We start from the raw sequence: 27,804 nt of genomic DNA, 5'->3' as shown, positions 1-27,804 counted from the left end.
CTTCCATGTCTGGGGTAAACGAAGACACACAGAAACTGGATTAATCTTCCGGAGAATCAGGAATGGACCATAATAACGAGGCTTAAATTTGTTCTGGGTAAGTCGGAGAGGTAAAAATCTAGAGGAAAGCCAAACCTTATCGTGGACCTGATATTGTGGAGCCTCACAACTTCTTTTATCAGCCATTCTTTTCATGCGTGCCTTAGTGGCCACAAGGTTGGAATGGATAACACGTTGGACACTCCGTAGCTGCCGAACATAGGAGGAGATGGCCGGAAGATTGGAAATATCTTTCAGGGGCGTTGGAAAGGCCTTAGGATGGAAACCGTAAGATCCATAGAAAGGGGAGACTTTCGAGGCACTATGTATTGAGTTGTTGTAGGAGAATTCTGCCAGTGGTAAATAGGTTGACCAATTACTCTGCGTAGCATTGCAGAAGCTGCGTAAATATTGTTTGAGGCCTTGATTTAGTCGTTCTGTCTGTCCATTATTTTGAGGATGGAACCCTGATGATAAGGCCACTTCTATCCCCAGGGTCTTACAGAACTGTTTCCAGAAGCGGGAGATATTTTGAGGACCCCGATCCGAGATAATGACCTGAGGTAATCCATCAATCAATCAATCATAGTATTTATAAAGCGCGCTATGTACCCGTTAGGGTTTCGAGGCGCTGAGGTGGGGGGGGTGGAGAGGCTGTTTAGCGGTCGAAGAGCCAGGTCTTGAGGAGCTTCGGGGATGCCCGGAAGCATTCAGTGGAGGGCCCGGGGTTGAGGGCGCGGAGCTCTTCGGCCGAGAAGTGGGCGCGGGAGGCGCGAGGACCAGGGGGGGTGGCCCTGGGCGCGGTACAGGCGCGGACGGGCGCAGACGGGCTTGCCTCTGGCGCGCCCGCTGCGCGGACGATGGGATGTGAGGTAACTGCACTGGCGTTGTACACCGTCGCGGTAGGCGGTCGAAGACTGTGGTGCAATTCTGCATTGGTTAACATTGGACCCTATGGGTCCCAGGAGCCAATGACGATGTACGCTGGCGGTGACGATACGCACTGCCGCGGACATGACCGCCATTTTCTATCTGTTCAATCACTCGATACCTGATCTTCGACAGGAGAGGACCAACACTGCAAGTGCTGCTGTGACCTCAGTCTGGAAGAGACAATGGCTTGTAAGTCTGGGGAAAGGGACCCTGCCTTCAGCACCGAGGAGTTAGAGAAACTTGTGGATGGGGTCCTCCCCCAGGACACGATACTCTACGGTCCTCCAGACAAACAGGTATGTACACTGTGAGCATGCTGTATGGGCAATGCCTGTGTGGAGTGGTGTGGATGAAAGATGGGGGGTTGGGGGGGGAATGATGCGTGCATGAAATGACGGTGAGTTCATGTGCCACATGGCAAGGATAGGGATGCGGGCCAATGACTGTGACAGTGCAGTTGATAATAACTTCTCTTTTCCCCCTGTTCAATTCATGTAGGTCAGTGCCCACCAGAAGAAGGATATTTGGCGTGCCATCGCCAAGGACGTCCGGACCCTGGGGGTCTATCACAGATGGAGCACCCACTGCCGGAAAAGATGGGAGAACATTCGCCGCTGGAGCAAGAAGACGGCGGAGGCCCAGCTGGAGATGGCCTCCCAATGTGGGAGGGGTGCCCGTCGCACCATGACCCCCATGATGTTCAGGATCCTGGCGGTAGCGTACCTGGAGTTGGATGGGCGCTTGAGGGCATCACAGCAGCAACAAGGGGGTGAGTACACTCTCATTCTGCGGATTCAGCACGCAGTGGAGGTGTCTGGGTGGGGGAGGTGGGCTGTGGGTTTCCCTAGGCCAGGGCGAGTGTGCTAGTTAAGTCCCCCTTTTTCAGGCAGACCCTGTGGCACTCAACCCCATCTGGGTACAGTGCCAACTACACCTAGTCAGGGTCCTGAGACATCCATGTGTGCAGATATCGGCCATGGCCTTGTAGGCCATGTCCCAGGGATTGAATAGTGGACCCCAACTGCGCGGCATAGTGCAGGGGGCTTCTGTGTCTGTCGTGTCCGCCAACGGTAGCGGTAATGCATGCACTCAACATGTCTTTCTTCTGTCTCCCCCCCCTTTTTCTGGTCTCCCTGTACATGTGTGCATTAGCATCATCAGACAGGGGAGCAGTGGCACCAGAGCAGGAGGGAGCTGCATCCCACATGGCCCTGGAGAGGGACACCACGGAGTCTGATTTCACCAGTGGGACGGAGGGCGAGGGGAGCTCCACAGCGGGGACAGGAGCTGACTCCAGTGATAGGACTCATCCTCTGATGGGAGCTCCCTTGTGGTGGCGGCCCCATCTGTGCCCCCCACATCTACAGGTACAGCCGCCACCCCACCCCCAGCACCGCCCTCCCAGGAGCCCCTCAGCCTTTGCCCCGTGCCCGCTCACCCAGGAGGGTGGGCATCTCCTTCGCCCCAGGCACCTCAGCCTCTGCCCCAGTCACCCCTCCTGCTCTCAGTGAGGAGGCCATTGACCTCCTCAGGTCCCTCACTGTTGGGCAGTCTACCATTTTGAATGCCATCCAGGGTGTAGAGAGGCAGTTGCAACAAACCAATGCATTCCTGGAGGGCATTTATTCTGGTCAGGCAGCCCTTCAGCGAGCTTTTCAGACTCTGGCCTCAGCCCTGATGGCAGCCATTGTCCCTGTCTCTAGCCTCCCCCCTCCAACTTCCTCCACCCAGACCCAATCCCATGTACCTCTGCCTACCCCAAGCACACCATCAGACCAGCATGCACACACCTCAACACACAAGGGAAGCTCAGGCAAACATAAGCACCACACATCCCACAGGCACTCACGCAAGCATCACACACATGCAGACATAGCAACATCCACTGCCTCCACTGTGTCCCCCTCCTCCTCGTCTCCCTCCTCCCTCCCAGTCTCGTCTCCACTCACACCTGCATGCACTACCTCTACAGCCACTACTTCCATCACCAGCACACCCACCACCACACCCCGCTCACGTGCAGTCACCACCCCCACTAGCATTCACACATCCCCTGTGTCCTCTCCCAGTGTGTCTGTGACGCCACCTCCCAAGGTACACAAACGCAGGCACACACCCACCCAACAGCCATCCACCTCACGACAGCCTCCAGCGCATGCACCTTCACCCAAAGTCACCAAACGTACACCTCCTACAACCACAACCTCTTCCTCCACTCCCAAACCCCCTCCAGCTACCCGTCCCAGTGTTCCTAAGAAACTTTTCCTGTCCACCCTTGACCTCTTTCCCTCACCTTCCCCACCCCGTCAGTCTCCTAGGGCCCGACTCTCCAGGTCCCAGCCTAGCACCTCAGCCACAACATCGGCGGGACCAGTGGTGCCAGTAGTCACCAGATTCTGGAGTGCACCAGGCAGCAGGGCAGCAAGTGTGGCAAGGAGCCACAGCAGGGACAGTCCCCCACCTGTCAAGCATCAAAAGTTGGCCAGTGCCCGGCGGGAGAGGGTGAAGACAACAGCCACCAAAGCCGCTCCCAGGGGTACAGGTGGGAGTGTGGAGTCTGCTGCGACACCTTCCAAGGTGGGGAAGAGCACAAGAAACCCGGCAAGTCTGAGAAGATCAGCACGGCGGAGAAGACCGCCATCAGCCCTGCTGCCCAGGAGCCGGGCAGCAGCAGCCCCTCTGCCCCAGACAGGACCGACAGCAGCAGCCCCGCTGGCCCAGACAGGACCGCCAGCATCTGCCCGCTGCCCAGGAGGTGACCTCCAGCAGCCCCGCTGGTCCAGACAGGACCGACAGCAGCAGCCCCGCTGGCCCAGACAGGACCGACAGCAGCAGCCCCACTGGCCCAGACAGGACCGCCAGCAGCCCTGCTGGTCCAGACAGGACCGCCAGCAGCAGCCCCGCTGCCTAAGAGGCGACCGCCAGCAGCCCCGCTGGCCCAGACAGGACCGCCAGCATCAGCCCCGCTGCCCAGGAGGCGACTGCCATGAGCCCCGCTGGCCCAGACAGGACCGCCAGCAGCAGCCCCGCTGCCCAGGAGGCGACTGCCAGCAGCCCGCTGCCCAAGACAGGACCGCCAGCAGCTGAAGCGCTGCCAAGGACACCACCGCCACAATCACCGCTGCCAAGGACACAGCCGCCACAGGCACCACTGCCAAGGACACCACCACCACAAGCACCGCTGCCAAGGACACCGCCGCCACAAGCACCTCTGCCAAAGACACCGCCGCCACAAGCACCACAGGCCCATGAGCGCCAAAAGCACTGACGCTACTGAGGCCGCCACGAGCAGGATGAAGCACTCTGGGCACCAAGCACCCTCCAAAACCAGTGGAGATTTACATCCTCTGTCCTTGGCAGGATGAAGCACTCTGGGCACAAATGTGTCCTTGGCAGGATGAAGCACTCTGGGCACACAGCCCCCTCCAGAACCAGTGGAGATTTACATCCACTACCTCTGTCCCTGGCAGGATGAAGCACTCTGGGCACCAAGCCCCCTCCAGAACCAGTGGAGATTTACATCCACTACCTCTGTCCTTGGCAGGATGAAGCACTCTGGGCACAAAGCCCCCTCCAGAACCAGTGGAGATTTACATCCACTACCTCTGTCCTTGGCAGGATGAAGCACTCTGGGCACACAGCCCCCTCCAGAACCAGTGGAGATTTACATCCACTGCCTCTGTCCTTGGCAGGGTGAAGCACTCTGGGCACAAAGCCCCCTCCAGAACCAGTAGAGACTGTTATCCACTTGAGAGACTGTGGCTTTGCACTCCCCAGGATTGAACAGTGGGCAACCCACCCACTGTAGAGACTTGAGAGACTGTGGCTTTGCACTCCCCAGGATAAAGCAGTGGGCAACCCACCCACTGTAGAGACTTGAGAGACTGTGGCTTTGCACTCCCCAGGATTGAACAGTGGGCAAACCACCCACTGTAGAGACTTGAGAGACTGTGGCTTTGCACTCCCCAGGATATAGCAGTGGGCAACCCACCCACTGTAGAGACTTGTGAGACTGTGGCTTTGCACTCCCCAGGATATAGCAGTGGGCAACCCACCCACTGTAGAGACTTGAGAGACTGTGGCTTTGCACTCCCTAGGATATAGCAGTGGGAAACCCACCCACTGTAGAGACTTGTGAGACTGTGGTTTTGCATTCCCCAGGATGGAACAGTGGGCATGGGGCCCCCTCGTGGATTTGGCGTTGTGAACTCAACCCGCTGAGGTGCCCACCCTTTCCCTTCCCCCTGAGGTGCCTGTTTTATTTCTATCTGATGCCCCTGCAGTGTTCTCTCCGTCATGTTCGGGTATCTTGTGTGGGCCTCGCCCATGCAGTGTGGGCCCAGTGGTCCACGGACTTTAAGGGTGGAATACCTTGGACTATTATTCTTGGTGTATATATTTGTAAATAGTGTATGTATATTATTTGACTACTGAATTTTAGTATATTACAATCGTTCACCTCATTTCCTTTTGTCTTTGCATTCTTCCTGGGGGTTGCGGGGTGTAACTGTAATGTATCATTCTGTATTAGTGTGTGTGTTGTCGTGGATGAGGGTGGGGATGAGGGTGTTGCGTGTTGCATGTGTGTGTCACTGTTTTTTCCCTCCCCTGTGTCGTAGGTGCAGGACTCACCGTGGTCTTCGCCGCCGGCGTTCGTGCTCCTGGTAGAGGAGCAAGAAGATAAAGGCTGAAAAAATGTGGAGCTCTGGTTCTATGACGTCCTGGTTCCTCATGGGGTGTGCAGAGGTGAGCGTTTTCCCTTCGAAGTCCTGTTTCCGCTGTGTTTTTGTTCGCGGTGAATCCGCCCCGGAAAAGGTGGCGGATTGGTAGGTTGTAATACTGTGGGCGGTACATTGTCTCCCGCCTGTCTGCTGGCGGTGACCGCCGCGCTGTATGTTTGTACCGCCGTGGCAGTCGGAGTGTTAAAGTGGCTGTCTTTGTTGGCAGTTTCCACCACGGTCGTAGTTCCATTTTTGTTTTTCGCCGGCCTGTTGGTGGTCTTACCGCCGCTTTAACACCGACCGCTAGGGTTGTAATGACCACCAAAGTCCTTGACATAATCAAAAATTCCTAGTGCTGGTATGCAGTAGTTTCTCTCTGAGTTCTAAGAAGATGTTCATACACTAGCTGTCCCAGGGTAGCAGATCTGTCACTTCATTGTGTGTATGTCTCTGTGGTATCTAATACAGTAGGCTCCCATTTCTAGGAACATCCTGCCTTCTCTCAGCGTTATATGGGGCTCAATTTTCAAGCCTGTAGAGATATGTGTTTGGGACACTTTCCTAGATTGTTTCTCAATGTGATGTCAAAGATAGAGAACCTAGGGCCAGATGTAGGAAAAATAAAAATTGCGAGTCGCATTTTGCGAGTCAATGCGACTCGCAAAATGCGACTCGCAATTTGGTATGCCAGGAAATAAACCGGTCCGATTTAGCGACTCGCATCCGGACTCGCAACGCTGTGTGCGAGTCCGCAGATTGCGAGGTCGCTGTTTGCGAGTGTGCAAAAAACGAACTCGCAATTAGCGAGTTGGAGTCGCAAATTGCGAGTTCCCTCAAAATTGCTTGCAGGTGCAGCAGAACACTCCAGAAAGCACACCAAAACACTCTGGAAACACTTCCTGGCACATGATGATGACATCACAGCCAGGAAGTTAACAAATACACCTGGGAGGAGGCTGGACCACACCCTTTTACAACTGCCAGTCTGCACACTGAGCTAGCTGCAGCAGCCATGGAGGGAACCCCCCGAAAAAGGAAAATTAAATTCTCTGAGAGGGAGCTTGAGGTGCTGACCGAAGAATGTTGTCAGCACCATGATGAGCTCTTTGGGAGAGCTGCCCTCACTGTTCCAGAGGCCACCAAAAAGAAAATCTGGCAGGAAATGCAAGAGAAAATCAATGCCCTGGGGGTGAGCCACAGGACAATTGAGGACATAAGGAAGAGGTGGTATGACCTCCGCTCCCGGACCAAGAAGAGGGTGGCAGAAAGGCTCCGGGAGATGAGAGGCACTGGAGGGGGACCATCATCTGTGCCACCACCCACACCCCTTGAAGGCAGGATTGAGCAAACCTTTGAGCCGGAGGCAGTGTGTGGATTTGGGGACCTGGACACTTCAGAGCCCAGCACATCAACCGGTGAGTACCATGTGATAAGCCTGTACCCCTATCAATGTCATACCCCACCCACCATGTACACATGTGCATGCACAACCAAATTAGCTCTATTTCAGGGTAGAAAAAGCCAGAATGATGCATTATGGGAAATGTAGTCCAATAGGCAGTGCATAGGCAAATGTTTATTAGGAATTGTGCAAAAGATACTAGACACTGACAGTGTGTTCCCCATGTCCCACAGGTCTCCAGCAAGACACCCCCTACACCCCAAGCACCCAGGCCCAGGAGGACACCCCAGGACCCTCCAGCACCCCCACATGCACAGTCAGCAGCATTCCTGCAGTTGTAACGCCTGCTGCAACAGCAACGCCAGGAGCTGCCCCAGCAACAGCCAGGGAGGATACAGGTGCGAGGACAGGGCAGCCACCACTGCGCAGGCGTCGCAGGGCAAGAGCATTTGATTTCCGGATTCATCCTCCAACCAGCAGTGAGGCACATCTGCTGCGGGTTCAGCGCCTGCAGAACACAATATTGGGCAGGATCAGTGGGGTGCTGCACCGCATTGAAAGACAAAACCATGCAAGCATGCAGCACCTCAAGAGGCGGATGGACCTGATGTGCCAGAACACTGGGGACATTGCCTCTGCCATCAGGGAACTGGCGGCCGGACTGCTGGGTCAGGCAGAGGCAGGGCGGCGCAGGGATCGCCAGATTATGTTAAGACTGGACAGGATGGCCACATCAATCGGCAGGCTAGCCATCAACACAACAGGCCTGTCGAGGAGGACAGTTGGCCTGCAAATTGAGATGGGCCATTTTGCTGGGGATGTTGCCAGGGGCCTGGGACGTCTCACACATATCATAGAACTAATGGAGACACGTGAGATGTCGAGGGCCACCGGGGAAACACCCCAAGATAGTGAAGAGGGCTCCACAGTGAGCAGTGTATCTGCCACTGACAGTAGGGTGCTAAGGAGTGGGAGGCAGAGCACCATAGATGCGGCTGGGACCAGCCAGGCTGGCAGGAGGGGCAGGAGAAGTTAGCCAACAGCCCGGACAAACAAATGTGGCACATGGCTTTAATGTGCCACATGAGTGGTTGGCATTTCCCTGCCCATGGACAATTTCATCTTGTATATAGTTCATGCATTACATTATTAAAACAGTTATTTTTCTTCCACTTAACAAAAGGAGTGTTTGGTTAATGGGTGAGTATGGTGGGAGTTTACACGTACCATCCAAAATATTGCGTTGCAATGTGTTCCCGTCTCAGTCTGCCTTGATTAGCTAGACTCCTATCCCCATGATGGCGGTGTGGTTGTTCTTGCTCTTCCTCATCAGGATCTGGGTCTGCAGGGGTGAGAGGTAGCCCACGTCTGGTGGCTATGTTGTGGAGGATGGCGCATGCGACCACAATTTTGAAGGCGGTAATGGGGGGGTGTATTGGAGGGCGCCTCCGCTGCGATGGAGGCATCGGAATCTTGCCTTCAGGAGTCCGAAGGTGCGCTCTATGAGGTTCCTGGTCCTCTTATGCGCACTGTTGTATTGCCTCTCTGAATCATTGCTGGGTGTTAAAAATGGAGTCATGATCCATGGCCTTAGAGCATATGCACTGTCACCTGTTGGGCACAAAAGTACACTGTTAGTAAGTCCAGATAGTCGTGCACAGTGACCTTGTGTATGTCTGCAAGGTGTATGCAGCGCGACCTAGGAGGTATCCGTCTCCAAACTCCCCACGTTCCAGGCGTTGATGTATCCCACTATGTCTAAAAATTTATGAGTCATGGGTACTGCCTGGAAACTTAGCTACGATGTCCGTGATGACATAATGGGCATCACAAACAACCTGTATGTTGAGTGAGTGGGTACACTTTCTGTTGCGGAAAATATGTTCCAGATTAGCGGGGGCATATTTGAATGTGTGTCCCATCTACACATCCAATGACATGGGGGAAGTGGGCAATGCGGTAAAAGTCCAGCTTCGTGCTGTTAATTTCTGCCTCATTCCTTGGTAAGTATATGAACTGAGACCTGTGCGCTACTAAGGCATCTAGGAATGCCCTGAGGAACCTTGACACTGCACTTTGGGATACCCCACCTGCCACGGCAATGACCCCCTGATAGCTCCCTGAGGCCAAGAGGTGCAGTGCGCATAGTACTTGCACATGCGTAGGGATGGCGCAGCCACGCAGAGTCTTGTGTTCTAGCTGTGGTTTTAGTAAATCTATTAATTCTAGAATGGCAGCGCTGCTAAGGCGGTATTTATCATAGATCTCCTCTTCAGTTTGCTGGAAAAGGGTCTGCCTTGTTCTATATATCTTCTCCTGTCTGTGGCCCCTCCTCCTCCTCTGCTGGGCTGCGTAGACTCTCCTCCTCACTGCTATCAGGTATATGTCCGCCATCTTGAGTGACCCAGATGCCTTCTGGGTCTCCTTTTATACTTTGGTAATGGTTACCACCTGCTCTGAGTTAGTGGTAAATGCGACTTGCAAACTGGGCTTTTTGCGACTAGTCGCAATTTGCGAGTTGCAATTGCATAAGGTTTGCGACTCGCAAATTGCGACTTGCAATTTGCGGGTCGCAAAATGGGGTTGCAACGGATGCGACTCGCAAACGGGTCCCATCGCTTTTTGCGAGTCGGAAATGGGCTTTTTGCATCCCATTTCCGATTTTGCACTGTCTCAAATTGCGAATCGGTCCGTTTGCGAGTCGCAATCGTTTGCTACATCTGGCCCCTACTTCTGTAATTTTGTATGGGACACCTTATGCCCATTTTCTGTGAGGTGATTTAGCAGTGCAATTGTGTCTTGCTTGCAAGCTCCTTGTGCTATTGAAACCACTAGTAGGTTGTCAATATAATGGATCAGGACAGAATTAAAGGCAACTGCTAGGTCTCCAGAATTTTCTTCAAGATCCTATGAGGGGGCTCTCTGTATACGCTTGTGTTACTCACCACCACACAAGGATTTTCCTTAAAAATCGGAATGCAAAAAAACTGACTACCCTCAAGTAAGAGGACGGAGAAGAATGCTTGACACAAATGAACAAGAAGCATTCGACATCACATGGAATTTGAAAAAGTATAATGGCAGGATTCAGTGTCACAGAACAACATGGGACAACAATTTGATTCACACTTCTCAGGTCCTAAACTATTCTCCATTTCTTATTTGGTTTCTGCAGACCTATCACTGCTGAGTTGCAGAGATTCCCTAGCACTTCCTTCAGGATGCTCTGTTCTATCATGGATTCAATGACGGGCATGATTCCTAACAGCACTTCAGGTTGGAGGTTGTTCTGGGGCATTTGGGGATACTCTTTATTAAGCTTCTCTGTGATTTTCACTGGTTTGACACTCTTAATCAAGCAAATGTCTTTGCCTGTAGAGTGCCAGACTTCCTCATTCACCGTACATCTTAAGTTGGAAGGTAAGTCCTCCTTTGTCAGGACTGGAAAAGGGCCAACTGCTTATTCTCATGCTTTCAACTTAAAGGCTACATCCTCATCATGTATCTGAAGCTCCACAATGTTGAGTGTGCAATTGATCACACAGTTTAGTGTGCAGAGTTAACCCCTGCTCAACAGATTAACTGAACTAAAGTCACATATTACAAACTGGTGTTCATTCTCGAAGAACATTATTTTTAGTGACCTTAGTTGAAACTGGATTTGTTCTGTTTGTTTCAAATGCTCATAACTTGGACTTGTTTTTTTTACATGGGTAGGTTTGGGACTGCCACTTTTTCCCACAGTAGAGTGGGTAGCTCCAGTAGCAGTCAGAAATGTTACAAAGTTGCTTGTCCCCTCTCCTTCTACATATGGCCCACTCTAGACTACCTCTAAAACAGTGGCAAGCATGCAATCCTCCTCCCATCTTGTCATTGTGATTGATCAGGTTCCAGTCCAGTGGAACTGCAACAAAATGGGAATTGTTGAAGGTTGTCAACAGCTATGAAGGGATTCTGATGAATCATGGCGTTCGTATTCAAGCTGTACCTTCAGTGTTTTGTTGCATCATTGGGGCATGGGGCACACTAGCATTATATGACCTTTGAACCAGCATATTCTGCATTGGCATTAGATTCACTTATGACATGTGAACCTCATTTTGCACACGATTTGGGTTCAATCTACATACTCATTCCCAAAAGCCCACCTTGTTATAAAAATGTGACAAGGAGTAGTCTTCTTCGACATGTTTATCTCTGCATTTGAATCAACAGCTATTTCTCAGCCTCTGACTTGCAGACCAAAATGTAATGCTTCTACTATCTGATCAACAACTTTGAAACTGGCTCCCTGCATTCCTCACCTGACAAAAGGGACAGATTTAAACCCTGAATCCACCACATACGGACCGTTTTGATGTCCCTTTTGTGCCAACCTAGTCTGTGCCAGCATTAATTTCTCCTTAAATCTCTTCTGCCTGGACAAACTGCAGGATATTTCAATTTAAGATTGACAAATCTTATGTTCACATTTTGTGGGTTGCAAAAATGAAATTCTTTAAGAAAATTGGAGCTATGTTGAAAACTGTTGATACACCTGTCAGTGAGGTCACACCCACATATGATATGGTCACTACTGTCGGATTTCACACTTGTGTTTGGATCAAACAATGGAATAAGATCACAATGATTGATGGCCACTTGAATTTTCATCTACATAGTACCTGCACTGTGAGAAAAATAAAAAAATTGAGACTAGTGATTTATGAAATGACCCCAGTCATGCCTGTACAGTTTGAAATAATGAATGCCAGGGAAACTTGCAGCACATGAAAAGGAGAAGGAGAAACATACAAACTAAACAAGAAATAAGCTCTGTAAATTGAATGGAGACAAGACAGAATGTGAGTCAGCAGGGATGGCAAGAAAGTGTACTAGATGTTTGGGTGTATATTCTGCAATCGTTAAGTAAAGGACAGCAGTGAAAAAGAGTCACAAGAGGATGGTGGGGATAACAAGAGAGACTAAGAATGGTAAAGATATTGACTATCATCAACCTGTAATGCACCACAACCGCAATTGGGGGGCCATGGGAGGTAGGACAGCCCCTATAGGAAGTGCAAGTGCACCAGTGGAGCATGAGCCTCTAGAGGGTGTTTGCACCCTGCTGCCACAGACCCTTCATTAGGTGTACTTAGTAAATCTGTTTTCGTTACTGCCCCTCATGCAACTGTGGTCACAATAACCCCTAATTAACCTGTTGTCACTAGTGCTCTGGATCTGGGAGCAGAACCTTGGATAGACTAAGGGACATATTTATACTATCTTTGGCCTGAATTAGCGTTATTTTTTTTACGCTAATTCAGTGCAAACTGAACTCCATATTTATATTTTGACGCTAGACCTGTCTATGACTATATTCAATCCAACCAGCAGGAAATCAATGTCTCAAAATAAAAAATAATGTCTGTTGACTGCAAGGACTGCCTCAAATCCAGGATGGCTTTAAACAATGTTTCATTATAGATGGTGCCATATTACAAATATCTTGGAGTAATTTAAGATGTCCAGGGCTCCTTCTGTCATCAGAAGAAATACATTGCGCAAAGAGTCCCAGCACTAACTTACGCTTTCTTCTTACAGGCCAAAGGACTACATGGGCCGTCACTTTGCCCTCTGCTAACAGTCATTTAATCTAAACTGCTTCTCACCCTAACCTACACCAGAGTGGCTATGCACGGTCAAGACGAGCCCCTGATAGATAAAGCACAGCTCAAAGTATTCAGGCTAGAATTCAAATTACCAAACTCCGCCTCCCCGGCACAGCTCCCCCTTGAATTTGGACTTGTTTGGAAAGACCTGGCTGCAAGAGCAGAAGCGGTTAAACCCTGGTACAAAATCATTCGCTCTGCAGACATACTGAACTAGGCTGTTTGGCAGGCCCTAGAATATGACCAGCCTACCATAAGTACCTTTGATCCTCAATTGTCGAGTTACGACTCAAGGATCTGTGGAGGCAGCCCCAACATACAATTCTTTTTTTAGAGGGGCTACCAAGACCACCAAAATCCTTTTGGTCATAGAAGACAAAGAAAAATTGAGTGTCCGGGCACACGTATGGATGAACATAAAACACTATGCCAAACTTGAACCGGCTGCCTACCTCTCCACAACGTTTGCACCACTCATGAAACATAATCTTAACAATGCGACTAGGCAACCTGGCAACTATGACCAACGCTCCGTCCTGGAAGAACATTACCTCACAGCAGTGCAGGCACTGTGCTTACCAAAAGGAAGATCTAATATACATAATCTGCATCTGTCGGGCCTGCTAGAACTACGAAAGAGATTCCTCAAGAGGCTGTTCATTGACAGAGTTATTAGAACTTGAGGGGGCCATTGTAGACTGCTTTAATCCACACGATCCCCAGTTAAATTTCAAGTTCGTCAAGTTTTTGAAACACGTTATGCATAGTGTCCCCTCAGTTAAACTGTAATCCAAATAAGTTCCTGAAAAAATCTATGTAGAAAATGATGTTCAGGTGCTTAGCTCCAGCGTGCCAAGTGCTCGCACACCACAAAAGGCATATAAGTACCAATGATACTTCTCAAGACCGGGACAGTAATAAACTTATCTCTAACTGTATTCTGAATCCTCGGCCTGCATATCTTTTACCCCCCCCACTATAATCAAGTCATTTTTTAATGATTTATTAATTTTAACCTTCAAAACTGTTATGGTCTTAACTAATTGTAACACAAATTTTTTCATCCACACCTAATTTTCTTGAATCACAATCTTAATTTTCTTTCTTTTCCTTAGAATGTTTTCACCATGTAATTTGGCAAAATTGTTATGGTTTTAATCAACTGAAACAATAAATATTTACCTACCTGGTTTGTTCAGTTGTATTATGCAACATTATTTGTTTTGCTACTATTTTAGCTTTTTGTTATGTTATTGTGCTTTTAGTTACTTTTGAAACATGAACAAATGCTGCTGTAGCCTAAACACTGCCACTGTTCTAGTAACAAACACTTACCAGTGCCTAAGATGGTAACCTATCAGGGCTTTCCACCTTCAGCTATTTATGATCTGGCTTAACAGTGCAGCTGTCGCCAGGTAATTATTTGAGCATTACTAGAGAGGGGCTTTGGCTCCACCCACAGGTTGGGAGGCAGGAGTACATGTTTTGATTTGGCAGAGGTTGTGTGCTTCCACAAAAGGTACTTGCCCTCCATGCAGCGGTGATCGTTATGTATTTTTTTTATCCAGCTGCCTAAGTGTGAACTTTCAGGGGCACACATGACATTGGAATGTGTTTGACCAAACTTTTTGCCTCATTCCTCCTATTTTTTCTGACCTGTTGTTGTTGGCTTTTGAACTCTGGGCACCTTACCACTGCTAACCAGTGCTAAAGTGCATATGCTCTCTGTATAAATTGTACTGTTGATTGGTTTATCCATGATTGGCTATTTGATTTACTTGTAAGACCCTAGTAGAGTGCACTATATGTGCCTAGGGCCTGTAGATTAAATGCTACTAGTGGGCCTGCAGCACTGGTTGTTCCACCCACTTCAGTATTCCCTTAACCTTGTCTCAGGCCTGCCATTGCAAGGCCTGTGTGTGCACTTTCACTGCCACTTCGACTTGCCATTTAAAAGTACTTGCCAAGCCTAAACCTCCCCTTTTTCTACATATAAGTCACCCCTAATGTGTGCCCTAGGTAACTCCTAGAGCAGGGTGCTGTGTGGGTAAAAGGCAGGACATGTACCTGTGTAGTTTATATGTCCTGGTAGTGTAAAACTCCTAAATTCGTTTTTACACTACTGTGAGGCCTGCTCCCTTCATAGGCTAACATTGGGGCTGCCCTCATACATTGTTGAAGTGGCAGCTGCTGCTCTGAAAGGAGCAGGAAGGTCATATTTAGTATGTTCAGAATGGTAATACAAAATCCTGCTGACTGGTGAAGTTGGATTTAATATGATTATGTTAGAAATGCCACTTTCAGAAAGTGAGCATTTCTCTGCACTTAAATCTTTCTGTGCCTTTCAATCCAAGTCTGGCTAGGTTTAGTTGACAGCTCCTTGTGCATTCACTCAGACACACCCCAAACACAGGGTACTCAGTCTCACTTGCATACATCTGCATTTTGAATGGGTCTTCCTGGGCTGGGAGGGTGGAGGGCCTGCCCTCACACAAAGGACTGCCACACCCCCTACTGGGACCCTGGCAGACAGGATTGAACTGAAAGAGGACCTGGTGCATTTCTTAGACACTCTTTGAAGTCACCCCCACTTCAAAGGCACAATTTAGTATAAAACAGGGCCTCTGCCCTACCTCATCAGACACTTGCTGGAGAAGAAACCTGAACCTGAACCTGCATCCTGCCAAGAAGAACTGCCTGGCTGCCTAAAGGACTCACCTGACTGCTTTCTACAAAGGACTGCTGCCTTGCTGTTGCCCTGCTGCCTTGCTGAACTGTTGTCTTGCTGCTGAAGTGCTCTCCAAGGGCTTGGATAGAGCTTGCCTCCTGTTCCCTGAAGTCTCAGGACCACAAAGACTTCTCTTTTTCATTTGGACGCCCTGTGCGCCGAAAAATTTGACGCACAGCTTGCTCCGCAGTGAAAAATTGACCGCACGCCGATCCGGAAAGACACCGCTCGACGCCACTCCTGCGGTGCGACCGGAACTTCGACGCATGGCCTCGCCTGGACGACGCCGCCCGACTTCAGAAAGGAAATCGACACGACGCCTGCCGAGAGGGAGAAGATTCCACGCACAGCCCACCGGAACGACACGCAGCCGGAAAACAAGCCTAGGATTCAACGCACAGACCCTGGGACATCTGGTAATCCTGTGAACCACAGAAGGAGACTGTCCGCGCGCCAGAAAATGACGCACGACTTCCCCGCGTAAAAAATATCGACGCAAGTCCGTGTGTGCAGGGGAGAAATCGACGCACACACCATTTTTCCACGTATCTCTTCCTCTGCGGCCCTTTGCAGAGATTTTCCACTTTAAACCAGGTACTTTGTGCTTGAAAGAGACTTTGTTTGCTTAAGACACTTTATATCACTTTTCAGTGATATCTCTACAATTTCATATTGCATCTTTATTCGTTTTGACCTGCAAATATCCAGATAAATATTATATATTTTTCTAAACACTGTGTGGTGTATTTTTGTGGTGCTATATTGTGTTAGTGTATGATTTATTGCACAAATACTTTACACATTGCCTTCTAAGTTAAGCCTGACTGCTCGTGCCAAGCTACCAGAGGGTGGGCACAGGATAATTTGGATTGTGTGTGACTTACCCTGACTAGAGTGAGGGTTCTTGCTTGGACAGAGGGTAACTTGACTGCCAACCAAAAACCCAATTTCTAACAGAATGCTATTAAAGTGTCTTAGATAACTGCATAATTTAAATTGTTTTTCTCTGGCACAAAAAACAGATCGGAGGGGCAGTCATTAACCTACATGGATTTTTAGGTCAGGCTTGACAGTACAACCATCATCTGACCTTTTAACCTTCACCAATATTATTCTACAGTTCTTTGCTTCCACACAAGTAAATGTCTATCCCCATGCAATTTACTTGTTATACTTTACATTACTGTGCAATTCTCCTTTAAAGCCAGACCTCTTGGCATTGCCAATGCTTGTTTAAACATTTTTCAGCTCAAAACTGAGACAGAGAGGACACATTAAATTAGCACTTTCAGTTGTCACTTTATATCATCCATTCCTATAAAAGAAGTGTGTTTGCCAGTACACCGTCCCAATTTGAAGGTAAATTCTCTGCTTTGGAAAAGTTTGACTTTTTTTGTTTCGATTAAGTTACTGGAAACAAATAAGTAGTGATAATTAACAGATATAAATAACAGTCCCATGTATTTCTGCTGCTTCCATGAATCGCATAAATGGGGCTCTGTAGTTCACATACATCCCTTTGGAAATATTATGCCTTCTCATTGTTTCTCCAACTCCCCAATGATATGGGCCTCATCTGTGTTATCATGTCTGCAATATTTGATGATATGTTCTGTTTTTCACAATGTCCTCAAGCCATTTTCACTGCAGGACAGTCCTTGGAGCAAGGCCATTGGAATTATGTTACGAAAGGTAACCTCCCTCTGCACCGCAAAAGGCCTGCCTCTGTACAGCAACAAATGTGGTAATGTTTTTCTAACTTTTGGTCGGTTTTAGATAGAAACATGTTTTTAAGAATATGTATATTATGTGGATAAGATGATGGATTATTTGGCAAGTGCAACAAATCCATGATCGTGCAAAAAAGGCTGCAAGGACATAAATACCTAATTCCATAGGTCCCGACTTTAAGAAAAGCATAATAGTGACAAAACTGAGTTACCCAATATTCCTTTCCATCTTTACAATGGCATTATTTTTTGCAAACATGTGACTCTTGTAACATACGCCTATGATGCCTGTGCCTGCCCTCTCTTTCCAACTTTTCTACAGCTCAATTGGCCTAGTGCATTTGGCACTCTGCATCGGTTCTATTCTCCAGCTAAAACCCTCTTTGGAGAAAGATCCCTTTTCAAGCAAAGTTCCTTCCTTACTTCCTGCAACATAACATAAATTGATCTCAAATTATTTCTAGTAATTGTTTGCCAACATTATATGTTAGTCTTTCCTCCTTTCAAACAGTGAATCATGGCTGTTTGTAATATACTCTTATTTTGCACCTTCTTCCTGAAATGATGGAGTTCCGTGCCCTCACTTTATTTAGTGTTGAAATGTATATCTGACCATCGTATGTAACATATACAGTCATTCAGTGCATCCTGTCCCATTCTAATAACAGTTAAAAGTGTCCAAAAATGTTTTCACCTCTGCTTCTAAGCAAAGGACACCCCTTATTTATTTGGATGAACAGTAAATACTGCATCGACACAAGTTTATTTCCACTTCTGCACTTGATAATGAGCTCTTCGGTTGTCAGCAAGAAAATGGAGGTGGAAGTATGTGTTACCTTCGAGGGGAAATATCTCTATCTCTCACGTAAACGGACGCTTTTAAGCAGACAGACAGTTCATTCCCTGGAAGTATTCTAGTTGTAGAAGTACATAATACACAGCAACACAAACAATTACCATGACCATTAACACAGGCAAACAACACTGAACAAGAGAGAAAATATACTCCAGTTACACTAATAGTGTCGCCCAAGTAATAAGAGATAGGGCAAATTCAACAAACTAAATGAAAAGATTAATAAAAGATAGCAATTGAAGGAAAATATAATATTCCACGATTACATTGTCACACATACAGTTCTATTATCTACTTCCGTTATATTTACAATTGTGACAAACATGGTGAACTCTAAATAATCAAATTACCCGTCACTAGGTGGGACCATGGATGCATAGAAGTTCATGTTTTTTTATCCTGCTACTTGACACTTAAAAAGAAAAGAGATCTGAATGTTCTAATTCTGCATTTTTTCCAAGGCACCAAGAATCCTGTCAATGTTTTTAACCCCTCCATTCTTCTTCACCAAGGGACAAAGCCGGGTGAATTGAATCTAGTGTTCTATGGAGAACTACTTGGTCTCATAGGCTTTTGTAAATTATATAATCGCTCACAATATATGAATACTTAACTCCTATAATTCTGCATGCATCACACATCTGGATATGTGTAAATTGTACAGAGTTAGGGGAGGAAGAATAGGACGTGAAAGGCATTAATGCTATATTTTTTTGTTTGGATGCCTTTCTCACGATTCCTTGCTTCTGCAGTTGTTTAAATCATGACCTTTGGACTTTGCCTGCCACAGGATACTTGGTATTTTTTGGGAATGTGATACTTCTGAATAAAAAATCTACTTTACGTTTAATGGGCTCATTACTTGTGCCTCAATTTCTTTTATAGGGTCGTATTTTTTTAACAAACCACAGTTTGAATATATTTATAGAGTTTCAAACTGGCAACCTCATATTGTTATGAATATTATATATTTATTTTTCTGGGTATATTCACCTACTTGATTTGTATGTGACAATCAATCAAAAAGTGAATACGTCAGATTAGTAAACTGCTGAATCTGTGTGATTAATATGACACAGTATATATAGTATTATGTTCTGAAATGTGATAATCAGGCTTACATGACCATGGTTCTCATTTCAACCCTGGCAGTCGGTGATAAAGTGGCAGTAATACCGCCAACAGGCTGGCGGTAACTACTGCCAAATTATGAACATGGCGGCAAAAACTCAGATAGACAGCCACTTACCCGCACCAACTGCCAGTGCAGAAACAACAGCCACCACAGCCACTGCCATGCGGAAGTCAAAGTCAATGTTCTGCCCACCATATTAGGACCCCTGAAACCACTACCTTTTCTGGGGCGGTACCAACTACATCAAAAGGTGGGTGGAAACAGACCTCAGAAGGGAAAGCACAACAATGCCATGGAGCCCGAGCTGCAAATATTTCTCATGATATTTTACGTCCTGCTCCACCACGAACCCCAACAACGGCAAAGATGACCACGGTGAGTACAGCCTCCTAGCACACAGGGGAGGGGGGGAGGAGAAAGGGAGTGACACACACATGCACAACACACACCCCACCCCCAACACCATAGATACAATCAGATGCAGTAAGACAACATATCTACCCCGTACCCCTCAGGAATAATGCAAGGACAAAAGGAATAGATGAAAGTGAATACAATAATATAAAAACAGTAAAAATACAAACATTCAATCTACAAGTATATACATATGTACATTACAAGGGACACTGCCCCGTCCTCAATGTGCGTGGCCCACAGAGCCACATGACAAAGTCCAAGGCCCTACCTGTCTGCTGCACCAAAACAGAGAGAACACTGTAGGGGCATCAGTTGGAAAATAGGCAGGCACCTCAGGGGGACAGGTAACGGGGAGTACCTCAGCCGGCAGATGGAATAAATCCACTGGTTCTGGAGGGGACAACATGCCCTGTGCTTGGTGCTGGGTAGTGCAAGGCCACAGTCTCTCAAGTGGGTGACCTTCCCACATGCCCTGGTGGGGGCAACATGTCCTGTGCTTGATCCTGGGGAGTACAAGGCCACTGTCTCTCAATTGGTTAACTTGCCCACATGCTCTTGAGGGGGCAACATGCCGTGTGCTTGATCCTGGGGAGTGCAAAGCCACAGACTTTCAATTGGGTGACTTGCCCACACGCTCTGGAGGGGGCAACATGCCCTGTGCTCTGTCCTGGAAGTGCAAGGCCACAGTCTCTCAAGTGGGTGACTTTCCCACATGCTCTGGAGGGGGGCATCGTGCCCTGGGCTTTTGATCCTGGGAAGGATGGGGTGAGTGGGTGGCATACCCACTGGTTCTGGAGGGGTCATTGTGCCCTGTGCTTCTGATCTTGGGAGGTTGGGGTGAGTGGGTGGCATACCCACTGGTTCTGGAGGGGGTATTGTGCACTGTGCGTCTGATCCTGGGAGGATGGGGTGAGTGGGTGGCATACCCACTGGTTCTGGAGGGGGCATCGTGCCCTGTGCTTCTGATCCTGGGGAGTGCAAGGTCACAGTCTCTCAGCTAGGTGTCATACCCACTGGATTTGCAGGGGGCAGTCAGCACAACAGCCCATGGAGGCAGGACTACAGACCATCCGCCGGTGGTGACGGCCGCTCAGTGGTGGTAGAGGTGCTGCTGCAGCCGCTGGTGGGGGGAAGCTTCAGCCCATGCCCTGCAGCCTCGGATGGCTGCCCACTGGTAGTGGCGGGGGTGGTGCTGCTGCTTCTCGTGGGGGGAGGCTCCAGCCCATCCCCTGCAGCTTCAGATGGGTGCCCACTGGTGGTGGTGCTGCTTCTGCTGGTGGTGGCGGTTGTGGGGGGAAGCTCCAGCCCATCCCCTGCAGCCTCGGATGGCTGCCCACTGGTGCTGGTGCTGCTGCTGCTGGTGGAGGCGGTTGTGGGGTGAAGCTCCATCCCATCCCCTGCAGCCTCGGACAGCTGCACAACCATGGTTGGTGGTGTGGGCTCCGACTGAGTCCCAGCACCAGGCCCCTTGTCCTTCCTGCCTGCTGCTGCAGGCCCCTTGCCCTTCCTGGCAGCAGCTGGGGATTGGTCCTTGCCCTTCCTGTTAGCAGCTGGGGATTGCACCTTGCTATTCCTGGCAGCAGTAGAGCAGGCTCCTTGCCCTACCGGGCAGCACTTGGGGATGGCACCCCTTCCTTGAGGCTGCCAGGTGCCCTGGATCCTTTACCACCATGAGTGGGTGTGGACACTACTGTGCCCGTGGACTGGGTGGGTGGGGTGCTTGCCTGGGTTTTTGCCACCCTAGCCAGACGTGAAGGATGGGGTGGAGGGGTAGGGAAGAGGTCAATGATTGAGAGGAAAAGCTGATTAGGGACACTGGGGTGGGAAGAGGGAGAAGGTGTGGGAGTGGAGGAAGAGGGAGTGGTTGCAGGAGGTGTCTGTCTGCTGTGTTTGGGTGCAGGTGCATGGGCTGAATGCTGTTGTGAGGTGGATGGCTGTTGGGTGTCTGAGTGTTTGTGTTTGTGTACCTTGGGAGGGGGGGACAGACACAGTGGGAGAGGACACAGGGGATGTGTGTATGCTGGTAGTGGATGATGGTGTAGTGCATGCAGGTGTGAGTGTAGATGCAACTGGGAGGGAGCTGGGGGAGGAGGAGGAAGGGGACACAGTGGAGGCAGTAGATGTTGGTATGTCTGCATCTGAATGGTGTTTGTGTGAGTGCCTGTGGAATGATGCGTGATACTTGTGTTTGCCATGTCCACTCTTGTGTGTTGTCCTGTGTGCATGCTTGTCTGCCTGTGTGCTTGGGGTTGAGGGGAATGGGATTGGGAAGAGGAAGTTGAAGGAGGGAGGGTGGAAACAGGGACAATGGCTGCCATCAGAGAGGAGGCCAGAGCCTGGATTGATCTCTGTTCGGCCGCCAAGCCAGTGTGAATGCCATCCAGAAATGCATTTTTCTGTTGCATTCGGGCTGCCAGCCCCTGGATGGCATTCACAATGGTTGGCTGCCCTACAGAGATGGATCGCAAGAGGTCAATAGCCTCCTCACTCAGGGCAGCAGGGCTAACTGGGGCAGGGCCTGAGGTGCCTGGGTCTAAGGAGATGCCCACCCTTCTGGGTGAACGTCAACAGGCAACTCGATTAGGGGCTGCTAGGAGGGCGGTGCTGGTACGGGGGTGGCGGATGTACCTGTTGCTGGAGTGATCACAGAAGTGTCCACCGCCACCAGGGAGCTTCCATCGGAGGAGGTATCTGTGTCTGAACTGTCCCCTCCTGTCTCTGCCTTGGTGCTCACCTTACCCTCCGTCCCACTGGTGCCCTCACTGTCGGTGGACTCTGCCTCCTGGGTCCTGTGGGATGCAGCTCCCTCCGTCGCCTGTGCCTCTGCTCCTCCGCCAGATGATGCTAATGGACATAAGGACAGGATGACAAAACAAAAAGGGGGGGGAGAGACAAAGGATACACATGGTCAATGGCTGCACCAGCACCACCGTTGGTGTACATACCACACTCACACACAGGTAACAGGCGTACACACTGTGCAATTCACTAACAGTATCTATGCTAGCCTCCAGGGCATGGGGAGGGGCACATCCCGCAAATTGCAGCATACCTGGGACCCACACAGCACTGCCCAGTAGAGGATACCTACAAGCTAGGTAGGAGGAATATCACTTTAGAACTCTGTCCAACACGGGACCTACTGTGTAATGTCAGGCCTGGCTTAGGGGTACCCACTGACACACATCCTCCACCCGGATACCACCCTACCAGGCGTAAGTTGTAATGATGGGCACTGTACTCACCCCCTTGTGGCTACTGTGATGCCCTCAAGCGCCCATCCAGCTCAGGATAGGCCACTTCCAGTATGCGGGCCATCAGGGGGGCCAGGGTTCGACGGGCACCTCTTCCTCGTTGGGAGCCCATCCCCAGCTGGGCCTCTGCCATCTTCCATGCCCAGCGTCTCAGGTCATTCGACCGTTTCCGACAGTGGGTGCTCCACCTGGGGTAGACCCCCAGGGTCCGCACGTCCTTGGCAATAGCACGCCATCTACCCTTCTTTTGATGGGCGCTGACCTGCAGAGAAATACACACAGGGAAAGCCATTAGTCAACCCGTCCTGGCTGTTACACTTTTGGCCCACCATACCCCTTCACATCGTCATTTGCCCAGCCCACAAGCTGTACACCGCCCATGGGACATCCACCAACCCCCCCACACAAGCCCTTCACACACACCACCCCAGTACATTCATGCCCCATGCATCGTACTCAGCAGTGTACTCACCTGTTGGTCTGGAGGCCCATACAGCTGTCCATACAGGGGTAGGACCCCATCCACCAATCACTCCAACTCCTCCGAGGTGAAGGCAGGGGCCGTTTCCCCAGTCACACGTGCCATGGTAGGTCCCAGACACAGGTCACAGCAGCACATGCAGTGTAGGTCCTCTCCTTTTGAAGGTCAGGTAGCAAGTGAGAGAACAGATAGAAAATGGCGATGATGTCTGCGGCTGTGCATTCCGTCACCGCCGGCGTATGTCACCATTGGCCACTGTACTCCGTAGGGCCCAATGTTATCCAATGAGGAGTTGCACGGCGGTTCTCAACCGCCTCCCGCAACGGCGCACAACGTCAGCGGCATTACCTCACTTCCACCTGTCCCTCCACACAGGACAGGTGGATGCCATTTCAGGGGGGGGGCAGGCCCTGGATTATAACTTCGTCACCGTTCACAATTGGACATACAAGACAAATGCTACTTATACATTTAAAATTGACATCATGCATTGTACTGTTGTGGCTCCAATGTTCAGTTTGTGACTGGCTGCTCACTCCTTTGTCCCTTAGACTGTAACCGCTGCAGATGAATAGGAGATGGAGACATACCCCTGTGTACAGACCCCTGGTGGACTTGGCAACAATGGAGGACAGGCACATTATCCTCACCTACAGACTTGACAGGGCCACAATAACGGATCTGTGTGCCAAACTGGAGCCTAACCTGATATCTGCTATCCGTCACCCCACTGGGATTCCCCTTCTTGTGCAAGTCCTATCTGTGCTCCATTTCTTGGCTACTGTTTCTTTCCAAGAGACAGTGGGCTTGGCAGCAGGAATGTCACGGCCAATGTTCTCTAACGTGCTGACCAGAGTGTTGTCTGCCCTGATTAAACACATGTGCATCTACATTGTTTTCTCACAAGTCAAGGATTTATCCACAGTGAAGGCTGACTTCTGTGCAATGGGACATATCCCAAACATAATAGGGGCTATTGATGGAACACATTTTGCATTTGCCCCCCTCCCCGGCAAAATGAACAGGTATTCCAAAATCGAAAAAGATATCATTCCATGAATGTCCAGATGGTGTGCCTGGCGGACCAGTACATCTCCCATGCCAATGCTAAGTATCCTGGGTCGGTGCATGATGCCTTTGTCCTGAGGAATAGCAGCATCCCTAATGTGATGGCCCAACTACAGAGGCACAGGGTGTGGCTAATAGGTGAGCCCTGGTTCCAACCCAGTAGATCTTGGTGTATGGGTATGGTGTAGGCCATATGGGTGTGGCTAAATGTTGTCCCTCCATATATGCAGGTGACTCACTTTACCCCAACCTATCATGGCTACTGACCCCTGTGAGGAATCCCAGGACATGGGCAGAAGAACGTTACAATAAGGCACCTGGGCATACCAAGAAGGATTATAGGACATACCTTTGGCCTCCTGAAGGCCAGGTTTCCATGCCTCCATCTAACAGGTGGATCCCTGTGCTACTCACCCAAAACGTCTGCCAGATCATCGTGGCATGCTGCATGTTGCACAACCTTGCCTTTGAGACGTTTTGTGCCTTTTCTGCTGGAGGAGAAGGCTGGTGATGGCCGTGTGGCAGCAGTGGACCCTGTGGACAGTGAGGATGAGGAGGCAGAGGATGAAGATGAGGACAACAGAACTGCAGTGATCAGACAATACTTCAAATGACACACAGGTAGGACAGTGCTACTTCACATTTCATTGTCATTATTTTGATTATCTTTATCACTGGCATGCTGTTATTTCCCACTTCAATGCCCACTCACTGTACCCTTTGGTAACTCATTTTGTAGATGTTGGTTCCCCACTATCGCTCCTGGTGTGATCACTGCAGCCAACTACAGGTCTTTACAATGTGAACATTACTGTATATTTGTAATGCAATGTTTGAATCTGGTTACACGAATACATGCTGAAATCATTTGACATACTCCATACTTGTATTTTTTCAAAGGGTGTTTATTTAAGGGCTAAAGAGTAGGGGGGCAAGTGCATTGGGCTGGGGTGATGATGGAGGAAAGTCCAGGGTATAGTTCCAGTCTATTTGTAGCACAGGTGCATTGTCCAAGGGGAAGGGAAGCAATGGCAGTTCAATGTGGACCGGATCACAGAGTGGGATACAAGGGTGACATTCAGGAAAGTATCATTTCCTCGCGGGGTTTTGGCAATAGTCTCTGGCTTCTGCCTGGATCACAGGGAATGTTTGTGGGGTGGTTCTCCTTTTGCAGCGGGAGCGGTGCTGGTGGCCTGTTGATCCTCTGGCAGGGCCTCCTGTCCACTAGCAGCAGTGGAGGTGGAAGGCAGTTCAGATGTCTGGCTATTGGCAGGGGGGCCGCTGTTGTGACGCTGCCTCTCTCATAATGTTGGCCATGTCAGCCAGCATCCCTGCAATGGAGACCAGGGTGGTGTTAATGGCCTGCAAGTCCTCCCTGATCCCCTGGTACTGTCCCTCCTGCATCCGCCTGTTCTCCTGCACGTTGGCCAGGATCTTGCCCAGCATATCCTGGGAATGATGGTAGGCTCCCAGGATCTCGGTGAGTGCCTCTTGGAGAGTGGATTCCCTGGGCCTGTCCTCCCCCGGCGCACAGCACTCCTCCCTGTTGTCCTGTGCCTCTGTCCCCTGAATCGTGTTCCCACTGCCACTGACCCCAGGTCCCGGATTGTCTTGGGGGCGAGATGTGCCCTGGGGTCCCTGGAGTGGTGGACACACTGCTGATTGACGTGTCCTGGGGACAGAGGTGTGAGTACGCTGGGTGGGTGCTGTGGTGGTGTTTCCTGATGGGGGAGGCTCTGTGGTGGTGTGTGACTGTGGCTGGGTTACCGACTGTCCAGAGGTCCCTGATGGGCCAGATTGGTCATCCAAATCCAGGCATCCAGAGTCACTGTCATCACTGTGGGCCTCTTCTGTGGGAGGACTGGATATTGCTAGCACCTCTTCTCGGGTGACATTGGCTGGGGTACCTGTGGGGATGTGAATGCAATGTTATTGTTTCTGTGTGTGACATACTGTGCATCAGTGGGTTGCCCTCTTTGGCTGGATTTGCCCTGGAAGCTTTTACTTGTGTAAGTTGGTATGTAGTGGGCTAGCTGATTCTCTCTAGTGTGCATGCTTTGGTGACAGGTGTCCATGCAGGTCTGTGAGTGGTGTCCATGCATTGGTATGGCATGCAGGGCTTGGCATTGGGAGGAGTGATATGCGATGTGGGGAGTGTGGGAAGTGGTGGAGTGATGGGAGTGAGGGTGAGGTGGTGGTATGTGATGGCAAGCAGGTGGGGGTGATAGTAGTATAGAGTTCACTTACCAGAGTCCAGTCCTCCTGCTACTCTGGCAGGCCCTCAGGATGCATGATTGCCAAGACTTGCTCCTCCCACGTTGTTAGTTGTGAGGGAGGAGGTGGGGGTCCACTGCCAGTCCTCTGTACAGCGTGCTGGGGTCTTTCTGCAGTAGAACGTACCTTCCCCCGTAGATCGTTCCACCTCTTCCTGGTGTCATCCCTGGTTCTGGGGTGCTGTCCCACGGCATTGACCCTGTCCACGATCCTCCGCCATAGCTCCATCTTCCTAGCAATGGATATCTGCTGGACGTGTGCTCCAAATAGATGTGGCTCTACCCAGATGATTTCCTCCACCATGACCCTTAGCTCCTCCTCTGAGAATCGGGGGTGTCTTTGTGGTGCCATGGGTGTTGTGTGAGTAGTGTGAGTGAGGGTGTGTAGGGTGATGTGTTGTACTGTGTGATGCAAGGTGCGTGGGTGGTGTATAGGTGATAGTGGTGTGTGGGTCTGGTTTTGTCTGCAGTTGTGATGTCAGTCTGTTGGAAATGGTTTGTATTCGTAAGGGGTTGTGGGTAGTGTGGGTGTGTGTTTTATAGTGGGTGTGTGGTGTGTGTATGGGTGTCAGGTGTGTGTAGTTCGGATTGTCCAATGTGGTGTTGTTTTGTATGTGTGTATTTTGAGCACTGCGGTGTGTACCGCCAATGGTTTACCGCAGTTGAATGTCAGCCATGGCGATTCATGGGTCATAATGTGATGGGCGTAGTTCTGTTGGCGTAATGGTGTGGGTTTTTGTACCACCAGTTTATCACTGACCTTTGGTTTGGCGGACTTGTGTCTGTGGCTGAATAGTGACGGATTGCTGTGTGTGTGTCATAATATGGTGAACGGATATCCGCTGCGGGGCGGTATGTTGACAGCAGTCAGCATGACGGTAAGTAGGATTTACTGCCAATGTCATAATGAGGGCCGATATTTGCAGTATTCGTTTTGAATGCTGCCTGCTTCATTTTACATTAGTTTGTTACTGATTTCTAAGAGTCTGTACAAGGTTGACAGCTATGTGTCCAGTTTACTGTTATTTCAAAAGAACACAATCTTGTAGAATTGCCGGCCTCTTCAAAGACTTGCTCTATTTTGATGGGAATATATGTCCGTATAATTATGGTAAC

This window comes from Pleurodeles waltl, chromosome 3_1, assembly GCF_031143425.1.
Source record: "Pleurodeles waltl isolate 20211129_DDA chromosome 3_1, aPleWal1.hap1.20221129, whole genome shotgun sequence".
In the NCBI taxonomy this organism is placed as follows: Eukaryota; Metazoa; Chordata; class Amphibia; order Caudata; family Salamandridae; genus Pleurodeles; species Pleurodeles waltl.
Note: the sequence above shows the minus strand (reverse complement) of the source record.